Raw genomic sequence first — 16,486 nt, forward strand, 5'->3', positions numbered from 1 at the left:
CACTACTCTTGATGAACTGTGGTATCGTGTTGAAGCTGCACGGGCAGCTGTACCTGTACACGCCATCCAAGCTCTGTTTGACTCAATGCCCAGGCGTATCAAGGCCGTTATTACGTCCAGAGGTGGTTGTTCTGGGTACCGATTTCTCAGGATCTATGCACCCACATTGCGTGAAAATGTAATCACATGTCATTTCTAGTATAATACATTCGTCCAGTGATTACCCGTTTATCAACTGCTTTTCTTCTTGGTGTAGCAATTTTAATGGCCAGTAGTGTATATTAAGGGAGTTGCCTTATTTGAACACATGGAAATAGGTACTTTTTACGATTTTTTTCACGTGAAATAAAGTGTACTCCGATGACATGGCTTTATTCCTTACACTTTTGTCTTCAAGAACTCGATTTTGTTTCTACACACGGCGCTCCTTGCAACCGCTGCACCAGGTAGAAGGACCCATCGCAGCCTGAACATTGGTCATCAGCTGGAATTACCGAATCCCTCCTACTGGATCTGTAACAAGATAATTTTATATGCGTCATTTTCAATATATTTTCTACCAGCATACATAGAAAAGTTGAAAAATAAAAAGTTCTAACAAAATGGTGACGTGTTGAAACAAATGGAATTTTTTGAGCCCAAAAAATCGAGACAAAAGCGTGCAGCGAATACAGACATCTGAAGATACCGTAAAACTGCTAGTGCGCTGACGGAGAATACAATTCAGAATTCCGATGAAAATCGTGTGTTCCATTGTCAGGTTATATTTCCCCCTAGTTTGAAAAATACGGTTTAGAGAAAAAAGCGTTCGAAGCTTTTGGTTACGTTTCTTGTACGAGTAGTTAAAGTAAACACACCTCTAGTCAGCGATACCTGGACCATACAGCAATTCTTCATCGTCGCCATACTGGTACTGCTAGCCTCTTGCAAGCTTCTGTTCTGTTGACTCGATACGCTTTTCGTCCGCTTTTGTGCAGAAGTTGTATCCATACTGGTCAGACTCAAGTTCGAGCACGTTCATTCGATAGTACTTGTTAGGCCGTTGTTGAAATTACTTGCTGCCACAATGGCCGCGATGTCGTCTGTTTTTTTTTTTTTTTTCCCCGCTGTGAATTATTTTCGGAGACATTTTCTCACAAATCGCCTTGTGATTCAGTAACGAAGGTTTTGTCGAACTTAGGATGAACACTACGGTAAAGTGGACATCTCAGAGAACATTTTATGCAAAAAAGGAAAAGCAAATTTTTTAAAAAATTTCAGATGCTTTATTTTGTACGATATGTTGACAAATTTTGTCGCTTGTTAATACATGTGGCCCTACACGTATAAAATGTACCATAAGTAATGAAGATGATTTCATCCTGAGTAGTGTATAGAATCATCACACAGAGCTAACTGTCACACACTAATAATTTTTTGTATATTATGTATAAGAAGCTGAAGTGGTTAACTGTGTTCTTTTTACTTGAATTGGTGTATGAAATAATTTCGAACTGCCTGGAAAGCATTTAATGGCATATCCTATGCTTATGAGGAAGCGAATATGAATTTGTGGCATTGATTTTATGAAGTGCAGATTATTTCTAATTTTATGCGAAAGATTTAATATATGGATCTGAACTGGACTACAAGGAAACTACTGAAACACAGAACACATTGCATATAAACAGAGAAAAATACGTAGCTATTCAATATGGAGATTTTGGAAAAGAAGACAAATTTGAGGGCTTAGTGGAGTTGATCGATCGAAACGGAGTAGATGGAACATGCATCAAAGAAAGATAAGAATTTTATATTTGAAATACAGAATGATACAGAAATTTTGCAGCAAAACTGTATGTCATTCTAGAAAGTATATGAAATTTACGTACCAATAATGGAATCTAAGAAAATCTCAGGTTATAAGGAGATCTGAATGCCTGACGTTGAAAAGGAGGAGAACAGAAGCGGCTGGTAAAAAAGGAAAGGAAAACACACGGATAAAGTCTGGCACTGCAAAAGAGGAAAAACAACAGATGAATGAAGAGAAAGGTGAATACAGAACCACAAGGGACAATAAGGAAAAGATTGAATAATGAAAGGAGAGTCGGAGCGAGCGAGGTGGCGCAGTGTTTACAACTCACTCACGAATCCAACTCTGTAACTCGGTGTGAGTGTCTGTGTGTGTGTGTGTGTGTGTGTGTGTGTGTGTGTGCAGGGAAGGGATGGCCATCGGTGATTATGATCCTCAAAAATTATACTGTTAGTATTTAAATGCAAGCAACTGAAAAGTGTCTTGTATTAAACGTAGCTATCTTCTAAGTCCTAAAATTAGTTGCCATTTTCGAGACTATGTTTTCCTGCTACTTTATTCTCCGAAAGTTAACTGTGAATCTATAAAATCTACGTTATCAACTTCCAGACTTTTCAGTTAACAGAATAAAGTAGCATGAAAACTAAGCCTCGAAAATGGCAACGAATTCGAGGACTTAGGAGCTACGTTTGGAACAAGGTACTTTTCAGCTGCTTCCTTGACGGCCTGGTCACGTGGGTGGACTTGCGGTAACATTCCAGCCAGGTGAATGCCCACATTCACAGGCTGATCGTCATCATCATCTTCACTTTAAGTATTAGGCCTCTTTTTTGTTTTTCCAGTTACGGTAGCCATCGCTTCCTCGGTCTTCATTGACTTATTCTCCTAACTGGCTTAAATAATTTTATCTGGAGAGGTAATCTTACTACAGTCCAGTTTCTCTTATTTTCTTGTACTTTATTGAGGATTTTCAATACATTCAGTTCTTCTTAATTTCCGAATTTCTAAATCTGTCGGCTCTTGTGCATCCCTTTACTGCTTTTAGAAACCTCATCTCTATGACTTGTATGTGATTGTCTTGACGTTTTCTGTGGTGGTAAGTTCCTATGGGACCAAACTGCTGATGTCATTGGTCCCTAGGCTTACACACTACTTAAACTAACTAAGGACAACACAGACACCTATGCCCGAGGGAGGACTCGAACCTCCGACTGGGGGACCCGCGCGAACCGTGGCAAGGCGTCCCAGATCGCGTGGCTATCCCTCGCGGCGACGTTTTCCTATAACCGACGATTCACTTCAGTCAACAAGCTCTGGAACTGCCATTGCCTTACAACATTTCATTCTTGCTCTTTCCTCGTTTTATTTTTTTAGAATTCTGTTTGTTGTTCCATATATATTCACAAACTTGGCTAATTTTTTCTCCATGTCTTCGTCATACTCATGTGTGACGTCACAACGTAGATAGTTAAAATATTTGGCCTGTTCTATTGTATTATCGTTGATCATAATTTTTGTCCATATAGGTTATCTCTCTTTGAAAGACATCGATTTAGTCCTCTTTTCTGAAATCGTCAAATGGTACCCTTCAAAAATCCTATCTAATAAATGTGTTCCCTTTGTAGGTCATCTTCATTATCTACCAGGACGGTGGCGTCGTCTGCATATAAATCACAATTCATGCGGGAATTCCCTCTTTAAAAATTTTCTTCCATTTCCGAATTCCGTCATCTAAATAAATAAAGGTCGATGGTACCTGCTGTAACTGTTAAACGCCACACGGTTCGTGAGTCCACAGGTACGAGGGGACTTAACAAAGTGAGTGACACATTAATTGTCGCAGGCCAAGTAAAGTTTATTGACTGCTGCACTACGCGTCAAAGTGACACAGATACATGACATTATGTTTCACCACAGTCACCAAGAGGGTATAAACAACGGTCGGAAATTTCTACCAGTCGTTCAATTCCGCGATAGAAATCCGCTCCTTGGTTACAGAGCCATTCAAGAACCGCTTAATGAACGTCCTCATCGCCGGAAAATCTGAGACTGTTGCGAATCAGTTCCCCAAGTGCCTGGACACTGTCCTTTGTGGTCGAGGCCGATTGCCTTCTCTCCCGCTGAGCATGACCCACGTATGCGCGGCCTTGCTCAAATTGTTGGCAATGTTTTACTACGGCTGGACGCGACACTGTATTCGTTCACTTATCGTCAGAATTCCATGATGAATCTCTGTCCAGTTTAGAGGTTTGGTCCACAACAATCATACTGAAGCTTTCTGGCAGACTAAAACTATTTGCCGGAGATAGACTCGAAATCGAGACCTTTACCTTTCGTGGGCAGGTGCTCTCCCAACTGAGCTACCCGTCCTCACACTCTACTTTCGCCAGTACCTCGTCTCCTACCTTCCAAACTTCACGTAAGGTCTCCAGCGAAACTTGCGGACTAACAAAGTAAAGCTGTGAGGAGGGGTCGTGAGTCGTACTAGGGTAGCTCAGTCGGTAGAGCACTTGCCTGCTAAAGCCAAAGGTCCCGAATTCGAGTTTCGGTCAGACACACAATTTTAATTGTACCAGGAAGTTTCATATGAGCGCACACTCTGCTGCAGACTTAAACTTTCATTTAAAAATCATTCTATCTCCTGTACTTCAACTTTGGAGTACGCTTTCAGTTGCCGCACCATCTCTGTCGCACGCTGTGCTGCACCTGTTAACCGTACCGCAGCAGAACGGTGTCTGCGTATTGAGCAATCGGCTTAGCGTGGGACGACGTGTATAGCTCAGTTTCTGAAGTGCCTACGTAGAACCGGAAAACCACAAAAAGCTGAGTAAGACAAGACAGAAGGTGAATGACCCTCCGCTTAGAAAAGTAAATGAGGCGAAGGTTGTCTTCCCGAAAGTATGCGGAAACTACTGAAAGAATAAACATGTAGCTTGTACACATGCACGCATAGCGACAGTTAGCAGACCAGTCTTCAGAGTGGTAGTGCTTAGATAAATAAATTTTTATATTGGGAAAATTAGGACGTTATCAAAGTTATGAGCGTTTGCTGCTACTACAGCTCTTAAATTAAATGTGCGAGACAGGTAATTCACAAATTTTCTGAGGTATTCTTTTCAAAGACTATATTTTCGTGAATTTTAGTTTCTTGGTGGTGTTCTAAAGCAATGTTCTCTTCAACGAATTATTATTATTACATTTTATGTATTTTATTGTTGTTATTATTCAAATCGTACACATCTTTCTTGTCGAATACGAGCTTCTGCTCCGTCTGTAATGATATCGTTGTCAGTGGCATCTTAAGCCCCAGCCTTTCTTCCTTCGTTTTTCTAACATCGAATCACTTCTGTTAAATTTGCAGCACAACTATGGAAACCGCTAGCTCGCAGAAGTACATTAGAAGAATGAAGACAGTTCTTCAGATGCAGCATGGAGGGGTTCCGCGAAGAAAACGATGGTATCATGGACTCGATTCTAAGGTGTCTATAACTGGACAAATTTTAATTGACTTACATTTGTAAAAAGTGCGTCTGGCGCATTTTAGATCGCATTTACTTTTTTGTTGTGGTCTAATAATTATCTCCGTCTACATATACTTACATACTCCGTTAGTCATCGTATGGTACATGGCAGACTGTTCCTTGTACCACTGCCAGTCATTTCCTTTCCTGTTACACTCGCAAACAGAGCGAGTGAAAAAATACTTGCTATATGCCTTCGTATGGGCACTAATTCCTCGTATCCTATTTTCGCGGTCCTTACGCGTAATAGACCAGGTAGCTATAATTAAATTTTTCCTATTTAATACGCTATAACACCTAAAATTAATTACCGTTCGAGTACCAAACTTAGTAGCATTAACGCCCAGATTATGGGGTGCACGATTTCCAGCGTCTACATCTACATCTACATCCATACTCCGCAAGCCACCTGACGGTGTGTGGCGAGACAGGCGTCACAGCGCCCCCGTCCAATTTCAACTATGGCCACCAGTCATCGTGATTCATAGTCTGCCGGCCGGTGTGGCCGAGCGGTTCTAGGCGCTTCAGTCTGGAACCGCGCGACCGCTACGGTCACAGGTTCGAATCCTGCCTCGGGCATGGATATGTGTGATGTCCTTAGGTTAGTTAGGTTTAAGTAGTTCTAATTCTAGGGGACTGATGACCTCAGATGTTAAGTCCCATAGTGCTCAGAGCGATTTGAATCATTTTTGATTCATAGTCTCACACACCTGACCAGTCGCAGTGCACTTGTCGATGTGTCAACATGAACTGGGACAAAGGAGCAGGGTGTTATTGGTGAAGCTCTGTTATCAAAACAACAGTAATGCTGTAGCTGCACGTTGAGAATATCGCCGGCTGAAAGGATTTTGAAGGGTCCTCTTTCTCCACGTGCTGTGCGGAGCATGATGAAGAAATTCGAATCAACTGGCGAGCTGGGTGTCGCTCCGGAAAAAGGCCGACGACAAGTTGCACCACAGGTGGTTGATGAAATCGCTGCTGCTTTGGCAGACAACGCTGCGCGCGATTCCCGATCGTCAGGCAGTGCGCGTGCTGTGTCACGACAGTTGAACATTCCGTGGTCCACTGTACGGAAGGTACTTCGAACCATTCTCAAATGGTATCCGTACAAGATCCACATCGTACAGCAGCTTGTACCACAGGACGCACAACGACGTGTTAACTTCGTTCTCCACTTTCTCGCAAGGATTGAAGTTGATGAAGGCTGGCCCTGGACCATCCTACGCTCATTTTTCTCCGACGGGTGAGGTGAACATAACAGTACCAAGTGTGCGGATCTTCACCTCCAGTTCCTCTGTACGGTGAACGTGTCACCGTATCGAGTGGCTTCACGGCTACGTTCATCATTGTCCCATTCTTTTTTGAACAAGTTGAAGCTCAGTGACCAAAGACGTGCAGTGTGACTGACCAGCATGTCATACCCGCCGTACAGGAAAGAGACGCATTGAACCCAACAGTTTTCATACAAGATGGAGCCCCACTGCACATCGCTTGTGAAGTTCACCTGCTTCTCCGAAACACATTTGGAAACGATCTAATTATCGGCCGATCGTTTCCAAATGCTTGGCCGGCACGATCGCCTGGCCTCACTCTCTGTGATTTCTACATGTGAGCTACCTGAAGGACAGGGTTTACCAGGGGAACGTTCACACATTTGCTGATCTGAAGCCAGAATATCAAAAGAGGTACATCTACATCTACATGACTACTCTGCAATTCACATTTAAGTGCTTGGCAGAGGGTTCATCGAACCACAATCATACTATCTCTCTACCATTCCACTCCCGAACAGCGCGCGGGAAAAACGAACACCTAAACCTTTCTGTTCGAGCTCTGATTTATTTTATTTTGATGATCATTCTTCCTACCTATGTAGGTTGGGCTCAACTAAATATTTTCGCATTCGGAAGAGAAAGTTGGTGACTGAAATTTCGTAAACAGATCTCGCTGCGACGAAAAACGTCTTTGCTGTAATGACTTCCATCCCAATTCGCGTATCATGTCTGCCACACTCTCTCCCCTATTACGTGATAATACAAAACGAGCTGCCCTTTTTTGCACCCTTTCGATGTCCTCCGTCAATCCCACCTGGTAAGGATCCCACACCGCGCAGCAATATTCTAACAGAGGACGAACGAGTGTAGTGTAAGTTGTCTCTTTAGTGGACTTGTTGAATCTTCTAAGTGTCCTGCCAATGAAACGCAACCTTTGGCTCGCCTTCCCCACAATATTATCTGTGTGGTCTTTCCAACTGAAGTTGTTCGTAATTTTAACACCCAGGTACTTAGTTGAATTGACAGCCTTGAGAATTGTACTATTTATCGAGTAATCGAATTCCATCGGATTTCTTTTGGAACTCATGTGGATCACCTCACACTTTTCGTTATTCCGCGTCAACTGCCATCTGCCACACCATACAGCAATCTTTTCTAAATCGCTTTGCAACTGATACTGGTCTTCGGATGACCTTACTAGACGGTAAATTACAGCATCATCTGCGAACAACCTTAGAGAACTGCTCAGATTGTCACCCAGGTCATTTATATAGATCACGAACAGCAGAGGTCCCAGGACGCTTCCCTGGGGAACACCTGATATCACTTCAGTATTACTCGATGATTTGCCGTCTATTACTACGAACTGCGACCTTCCTGACAGGAAATCACAAATCCAGTCCCACAACTGAGACGATAACCCATAGGCCCGCAGCTTGATTAGAAGATGCTTGTGAGGAACGGTGTCAAAAGCTTTCCGGAAATCTAGAAATACGGAATCAACTTGAGATCCCCTGTCGATAGCGGTCATTACTTCGTGCGAATAAAGAGCTAGCTGCGTTGCACAAGAACGATGTTTTCTGAAACCATGCTGATTACGTATCAATAGATCGTTCCCTTCGAGGTGATTCATAATGTTTGAATATAGTATATGCTCCAAAACCCTACTGCAAACCGATGTCAATGATATAGGTCTGTAGTTCGATGGATTACTCCTACTACCCTTCTTAAACACTGGTGCGACCTGCGCAATTTTCCAATCTGTAGGTACAGATCTATAGGTGAGCGAGTGGTTGTATATGATTGCTAAGTAGGGAGCTATTGTATCAGCGTAATCTGCAAGGAACCTAATCGGTATACAATCTGGACCTGCAGACTTGCCCGTATCAAGTGATTTGAGTTGCTTCGCAACCCATAAGGTATCTACTGCTAAGAAACTCATGCTAGCAGCTGTTCGTGTTTCAAATTCTGGAATATTCCATTCGTCTTCCCTGGTGAAGGAATTTCGGAAAACTGCGTTCAATAACTCCGCTTTAGCGGCACAGTCGTCGGTAACAGTACGATCGGCACTGCGCAGCGAAGGTATTGACTGCGTCTTGCCGCTTGTGTACTTTACATACGGATCCCAGGTAGCTAGCACACCTACCGACATGCTTCGTTCTGCTGTGCGGAATGCAATCCTTCGCTTTCAGACTCTTCCGGACACTGATGGGCGCCATATTGAGCCCCTTTCGTAGCGGGAATGGTACCGGTGTGTAATTGTATGATGTATCGAAGCAGCACGTTAAAAGTGTTTCAGTTGCATAGAATCTGCGTTATTTGTCTTCCCAATGTCCTTCACATTAATGCTATCAAGTTTGTTCCTCGTACAGTAATTAGTTTCCTTGTTATAAAGTGTTGAATAAGAAAAGTTTAATTACGAGGTGCATTCAAGTTCTAAGGCCCCCGATTTTTTTTCTAATTAACTACTCACCCGAAATCGATGAAACTGGAGTTACTTGTCGACGTAATCGCCCTGCAGACGTACACATTTTTCACAACGCTGACGCCATGATTCCATGGCAGCGGCGAATGCTTCTTTAGCAGTCTGTTTTGACCACTGGAAAATCGCTGAGGCAATAGCAGCACGGCTGGTGAAAGTGTGGCCAGGGAGAGTGTCTTTCATTGCTGAAAAAAGCCAAAAGTCACTAGGAGCCAGGTCAGGTGAGTAGGGAGAATGAGGAATCACTTCAAAGTTGTTATCACGAAGAAACTGTTGCGTAACGTTAGCTCGATGTGCGGGTGCGTTGTCTTGGTGAAACAGCACACGCGCAGCCCTTCCCAGACGTTTTTGATGCAGTGCAGGAAGAAATTTGTTCTTCAAAACATTTTCGTAGGATGCACCTGTTACCGTAGTGCCCTTTGGAACGCAATGGGTAAGGATTACGCCCTCGCTGTCCCAGAACATGGACACCATCATTTTTTCAGCACTGGCGGTTACCCGAAATTTTTTTGGTGGCGGTGAATCTGTGTGCTTCCATTGAGCTGACTGGCGCTTTGTTTCTGGATTGAAAAATGGCATCCACGTCTCATCCATTGTCACAACCGACGAAAAGAAAGTCCCACTCATGCTGCCGTTGCGCGTCAACATTGCTTGGCAACATGTCACATGGGCAGCCATGTGGTCATCTGTCAGCATTCGTGGCACTCACCTGGATGACACTTTTCGCATTTTCAGGTCGTCATGCAGGATTGTGTGCACAGAACCCACAGAAATGCCAACTCTGGAGGCGATCTGTTCAACAGTCATTCGGCGATCCCCCAAAACAATTCTCTCCACTTTCTCGATCATGTCGTCAGACCGGCTTGTGTGAGCCCGAGGTTGTTTCGGTTTGTTGTCACACAATGTTCTGCCTTCATTAAACTGTCGCACCCACGAACACACTTTTAACACATCTATAACTCCATCAACACATGTCTCCTTCAACTGTCGATGAATTTCAATTGGTTTCACACCACGCAAATTCAGAAAACGAATGATTGCACGCTGTTCAAGTATGGAAAACGTCGCCATTTTAAGTATTTAAAACAGTTCTCATTCTTGCCGCTGGCGGTAAAATTCCATCTGCCGTACGGTGCTGCCATCTCTGGGACGTATTGACAATGAACGCGGCCTCATTTTAAAACAGTGCGCATGTTTCACATGCCGGCTCTTTAAATTTTCTCAATAGCGTCGCCTTCCCTCCAGTGATTCCCAATTGAGTTCCCGAAGCATCTCTGTGATACATGCGAACCTACCAGTAACAGATCTAGCAGCCAGCTTCTGAACTGCTTCGATGTGTTCCTTTAATCCGATCTGGTGCGGATCCCAGACACTCGGAAAGTACTTAACAACATGTCGAGCTAGTGTTCTATACGTGGTCTCCTTTACAAATGAACCACACTTTCCCAAAATTCTCCCAGTTAACCGAAGTCGACCACTCCTCTTCCCTACCACTATATAAAATATGGTCTAACGACTGTTTGCGCCGGTATCCTCAGCTGAATCTTCTTTCGAAACATTAAGCAGAGCAAATGGAAGATATACTTTGTTTTTCAGATTTTTGTCAAAAGAAAGTCGCGTCCATCGAACATGTCGCCCGAAGCTAGTTCAAATGGTTCAAATGGCTCTGAACACGATGGGACTTAACTTCTGAGGTCATCAGTCCCTTAGAACTTAGAACTACTTAAACCTAACTAACCTAAGTACATCACACATATCCATGCCCGAGGCAGGATTGGAACCTGCGACCGTAGCAGTCGCGCGCTTCCAGACTGTAGCGCCTAGAACCGCTCGGCCACTCCGGACGGCAGAGGCTATTTGATGGGTGTAAGATATACTTTGTCAATAAAGCTGCCAGGATCTCTTAATATATATCTTTATTTATTACGTCGTTTCGTTTTAGATTAATCGAACATAAATATGAGAGGTGATAGTCATACATTATTATGTTATAAAAGATTCTACGAGAACTGCTGTGACACGTGTTGTCTGGCGTGCTTTCGGAGCTGCCGTTGGTTATGCGGCTAACGATCAGCCTCTCGTAGCAAGTTACTGGTGTTGTAGTGAGGGGACCAGCAAATACAAACAGACATATACAAAAAGTTAAGACATTAATAGTTTTATTTATACTAGGTACACTTAATAATTGAGTTATAGATAATCTTGAATGCTTTAGGTTCTACTGTGGTGCTGAATTATGTACAGTTAGAGTAATCTAAGAGCAATAAAATAGTTTTGAATACTGATTGACATATGTAAGTCCCTGAATTTTATGTTACGGGGATCGGAAAGTAATGTCTTTTTCGTGCATGTCAATATTGGTTTCTCATTTATCAGCTCGTCGTGTACTTCAAAGCCGTGCCAAAGACATTTTAAAGTTAGAGTGACTTGTTTACTCATAAATAACTAAATCCCTTTGTACCTTTTCTGCAGTTTATAGTGAAATGGCCAGATAAATACCAGAAGAAATACATATCTGTCATCGTATGCCTTTTGAGGTTCACAAGAGTGGTAACCCAATAGTTACTACCAAAAACATTTGGGATGTTGATCTAAGTGCATTAGACGTTCATAAATGCCAAAAGTGGTTTTCTAATGTAAGTTCAAATCCGGTAATTTCGATCTCTCCAACTGGTATCAATTAGGAAGACCAACTTTAGACAATGACACGTTAAGGTTGGAAGTGGAAGCAAATGCAGGCTAGACAATCGAGGAAGTGTCAAAGACACACAGTCAACTTTGGTCGATCGTCCAAGAACATTTGCAGCCTTTCGGTAAAGGCAAACAAAGCTAACAGATCCACCAATTGCAAGTTATTGCCTTAGCGGCACAATACAGAAGCGTTTTATGACCTCTTGATCACTGGAGATGAAAAATGCGTCTCATGTGGTAATCTAAAACGCAAAAGTCAGAGGCTCTCTCTGAATGAGCCGTCACGAAACACAACGAAGACAGGAATACACTCCGAAAAGGCGCTGATGTGTGTTTCATGGAACATTCGTGGGGTTGTTCATTTTGAAATACTGAAACCTGGACAAACTGTGCATGCAAACATTTAATGTTAACAACTGGATCGAGTAAGTCAATCATTAATTGAGTAGTGCCCAACGATCGTCAACAGAAAAGGCGTTATTCTGCAACACGATAATCCAAGATGGCACTGCACAGGACGAGACCTGGAAAAAATTAATGATTTGGCATAGGAGGTATTGGCTCACCCACCATATTCGGCCGATATAGCACCATCGATAGGGCAGGAGGATGTTGATAACGAGGGTGATTAGATCACTGACGAAAAAAAACAGCTTGCTACAATTATCTGTTTGAATTAAATGTAAAAAAAAAGACATAACTCTCCAGTCCTCGTAATAAGTCTGTAGGGGAATTTGATTGGTGCTGATCACTGAATTAAGACTACTTAAAAGGACGAGCCCGGCAATCTGTGTCTGAAGCATTGAGGTCAATTTAGTGTCCTCTGTCGGACAGTATGCGTGGCGACGCTCATCGGAGACCGCGAGCGATGTGATGGAAGAGTGTTGCTCGCCCAATGACGCGCTGTTGGGAGATTTAAAAGCACTGTCTCTCACGTAAAGCGCGTGGAATAACGTGGCCGGTAGATGCGCAGATGGCAGGGAATGCATGGTGAGGACGATAGTAGTGGGGGTTGCGGGCACGCGCTGTAGGGAAAATGCCGAGCACTAGAGGGGAAGCGCCATTCTAAAATGGAGCCTACACTCACATTTTTTGTAAATATTAAATGGAGCCCCTCCACACTTGCATATTGACCTTTCAAAAAGATCTGTAACATTTGCTTTGATTAGTATCTAAAAAGAATTCCGCTGAAAATGTAACAAAAAACAGTGATTTACTCTCGGGGGGCACAGAAGGAGCCTCACTTCAGGGTGTGTATATATCTCATCTAGAACACATCCGGTCGTCCCCTGGTAGTGGTGTAACAGCTGGTTAATCCTTCCACTCCAAATTCATCTGCCATCGAAATGGCAACCCCATCGAAATGGCAACCGAGCATGTTTCAAAATTGGCCATATGAGGGCCAGCTTTGACTATAGTCTCTGTCAATATAGAGAGCTTAAGCAACCAGACGAGGAACTGCTTAAGGAGCTGTGCCAGCGCAATAGTTGTGACATACTCTGCATCCAGGAGACACATCAGTGCTTTCAAGACAGGCGCCCCAAAGTACTTGGCATGACACTTGTTGCAGAACGACCTCATAGTCAGTATGGCAGCGCCATTTTTGCGTACTGCAAAAAACAGTATTGAAATCATAACAGTTGAGCTGCGTGGTGTCACGGTTACATCAGTTTCTAAACCTCTCACACAAGCCTTCATTTTTCAAGAAACACCTAAGTTCCATAGCCAGCCAGCTAAGTGTGTAACAGGCGACTTTAACAGCCACAGTACCAGTTGGGGTTATAGTGAAGATGACTACAATGGAGATGCAATATTAAAACGGGCGGATTCTGGGTCTATGACACTCATACACGACAGTAAGCTGCCACCATCTTTCAACTGTGCGTGATGGAAGCGTTGGTAAAATCCTGACCTCATATTTGCCAGCAACACCATCACACAGTGTGCAGAAAGACAGTATGCTCTCCGATCCCTAAATCTCAACAGATACCAACCATGTGTCAGATCTTGCCTGCAATACGTCCACAGTCTGTTCCATTTCGCCTCCGGTATAACTTTTTAAAAAAGTAAACTGGAACAATGAAACTTCCTGGCAGATTAAAACTGTGTGCCGGACCGAGACTCGAACTCGGGACCTTTGCCTTTCGCGGGCAAGTGCTCAACCAACTGAGCTACCCAAGCACGACTCACGCCTCGTCCTCACAGCTTTACTTCCACCAGTACCTCGTCTCCTACCTTCCAAACTACACAGAAGCTCTCCTGCGAACCTTGCAGGACTTGCACTCCAGAAAGAAAGGATATTGCGGCGACATGGCTTAGCCACAGCATGGGGGATGTTTCCAGAATGAGATTTTCACTCTGCAGTGGAGTGTGCGCTGATATGAAACTTCCTGGCAGATTAAAACTGTGTGCCGGACTGAGACTCGAACTCGGAACCTTTGCCTTTCACGGGCAAGTGCTCAACCAACTGAGCTACCCAAGCACGACTCACGCCTCGCCCTCACAGCTTCTGGAAACTGAACAAGTTTACAATTCTTCTTGATCAAGAGGTAACTCATATCAGCCCATACACTGAGCAATACGATCGTTTCCTAAGATCTATGAACAAATGTTCTAGATGTCCATCCCTTGTGCATGTCGAACTAAATATGTGCAAGGACTGTCCCCTGAGATAGCATCAGATCGCTACTACATAACATTTGAGTAAGATCCTTTTGGCGAAGAAACAATATCTCGTGGATCGCAATTACTTGAATCAATATCAGCCGCCAAGTTGGATCAGTGGATGAAGCTTATGGAGGTAACTGACTTCAGCAAGAACAGCCAGAAAGCCTGGAAACTTCTCAGACGCCTTAATAATGACCCTGCTAGCGTGGCCCGCCATGTAAACATAACAGCCAACGATATTGCCCATCAACTATTATTAAATGAGAAATCGGATAACCGAAACATCAGTCCAAAGTCTAATAACATGCGTACTTCTGTTACCGACCCGTCTAGACCTTTCTGCTCGGAAGAGCTGCAGAGGGCGATTAGTAAGTGTAGAAGAGGAAAGGCTACTGGGCCGGATGATCTTAGGAGTGAGGAAATAAAACGTTTTGGTCCTGCAACACTAAAATGGGTTCTGGATCTTTTTAACAACTGCCTACGCTCTGGTAGGATCCCCAAAGTCTGGCGGAAAGCTCATGTCATCGCTATCCTTAAACTCGGTAAAGAGACGAATGACCATAAGAACTACCGTCGCATATCTCTTCTTTGCCATTTGTATAAAATCTTGGAGAGAATGATTCTGAACCGCTTGACAGCAGCAATTGACTCTGCGCTCATACCTCAACAGGCTGGGTAAAAGCTGCACATTACAGATCCTCAGTCTCACCCAGTACATCGGAGACGGTTTTGACGGTTTTTGTGGCCTTTGTTGACCTGTCTGCTGCGTACGACAACATGAACCATAAATTACACCTGAAAAAAATTTATGACATCACTAAGTCTCTACTTTAACTACCTTAATAGCCAACTTCTTTAGCAACAGAAGATATTTCGTGGAATTTCAAGGACGGCACAGTAAATGGAGACTACAGAGGAATGAGCTACCCCAGGGCAGTGTTCTGGGCTCTATACTCTTTAATATGTATACGAATAATCAACCGTACCCGGAGTACACCAGGAGTTTTCTGTATGCGAATGATCTCGCATAGGCCACTCAGGAAAAGGATTTCCATGACGTCAAAAATAAGCTGTCTGAAGCACTGGAAGAACTAGGACGGGAAAGAAATGCAGTAGAAGAAGAATGGGTAGTTTTGAGGAATGAAATAGTGAAGGCAGCAGAGGTACAAGTGGGTAAAAAGACGAGGGCTAGTAGAAATCCTTGAGTAACAGAAGAGATACTGAATTTAATTGATGAAAGGAGAAAATACAAAAATACAGTAAGTGAAGCAGGCAAAAAGGAATGCAAACGTCTCAAAAACGAGATCGACAGGAAGTGCAAAATGGCTAAGCAGGGATGGCTAGAGGAAAAATGTAAGGATGTAGAGGCTTATCTCACGAGGGGTAAGATAGATACTGCCTACAGGAAAATTAAAGAGACCTTTCGAGAAAAGAGAACCACTTGCATGACTATCAAGAGCTCAGATGGAAACCCAGTTCTAAGCAAAGAAGGGAAAGCAGAAAGGTGGAGGGAGTATATAGAAGGTCTATACAGGGACGATGTTCTTGAGGACAATATTATGGAAATAGAGAGGAGGTAGATGAAGATGAAATGGGAGATACGATACTGCGCGAAGATTTTGACAGAGCACTGAAATACCTAAGTCGAAACAAGGCCCCGGGAGTAGAAAACATTCCAGAACTACTGACAGGCTTGGGAGAGCCAGTCCTGACAAAACTCTACCATCTGGTGAGCAAGATGTATGAGACAGGCGAAATTCCCTCAGACTTCAAGAAGAATATAATAATTCCAATCCCAAAGAAAGGAGCTGTTGACAGATGTGAAAATTACCGAACTATCAGTTTAATAAGTCACAGCTGCAAAATACTAACGCGAATCCTTTACAGACGAATGGAAAAACTGGTAGAAGCCGACCTCGGGGAAGATCAGTTTGGATTCCGTAGAAATGTTGGAACACGTGAGGCAATACTGACCCTACGACTTATCTTAGAACAAAGATTAAGGAAAGGCAAACCTACGTTTCTAGCATTTGTAGACTTAGAGAAAGCTTTTGACAAT

General features: G+C 43.3%; 1 long non-coding RNA gene across 1 annotated transcript in view; it reads right to left on the reverse strand.

Annotated features, from left to right (window-relative positions):
• Positions 1-387: 387 nt before the first annotated feature.
• LOC126161483 (uncharacterized) overlaps positions 388-16,486 on the reverse strand; it is a 151,943-nt gene continuing 135,844 nt past the window's right edge. Inside the window, exon 3 of the long non-coding RNA XR_007534923.1 lies at positions 388-513. This is a non-coding gene — a long non-coding RNA (uncharacterized LOC126161483). The remainder of the gene's footprint in view (positions 514-16,486) is intronic.

This window comes from Schistocerca cancellata, chromosome 1 (genome assembly GCF_023864275.1).
Source record: "Schistocerca cancellata isolate TAMUIC-IGC-003103 chromosome 1, iqSchCanc2.1, whole genome shotgun sequence".
NCBI lineage: Eukaryota > Metazoa > Arthropoda > Insecta > Orthoptera > Acrididae > Schistocerca > Schistocerca cancellata.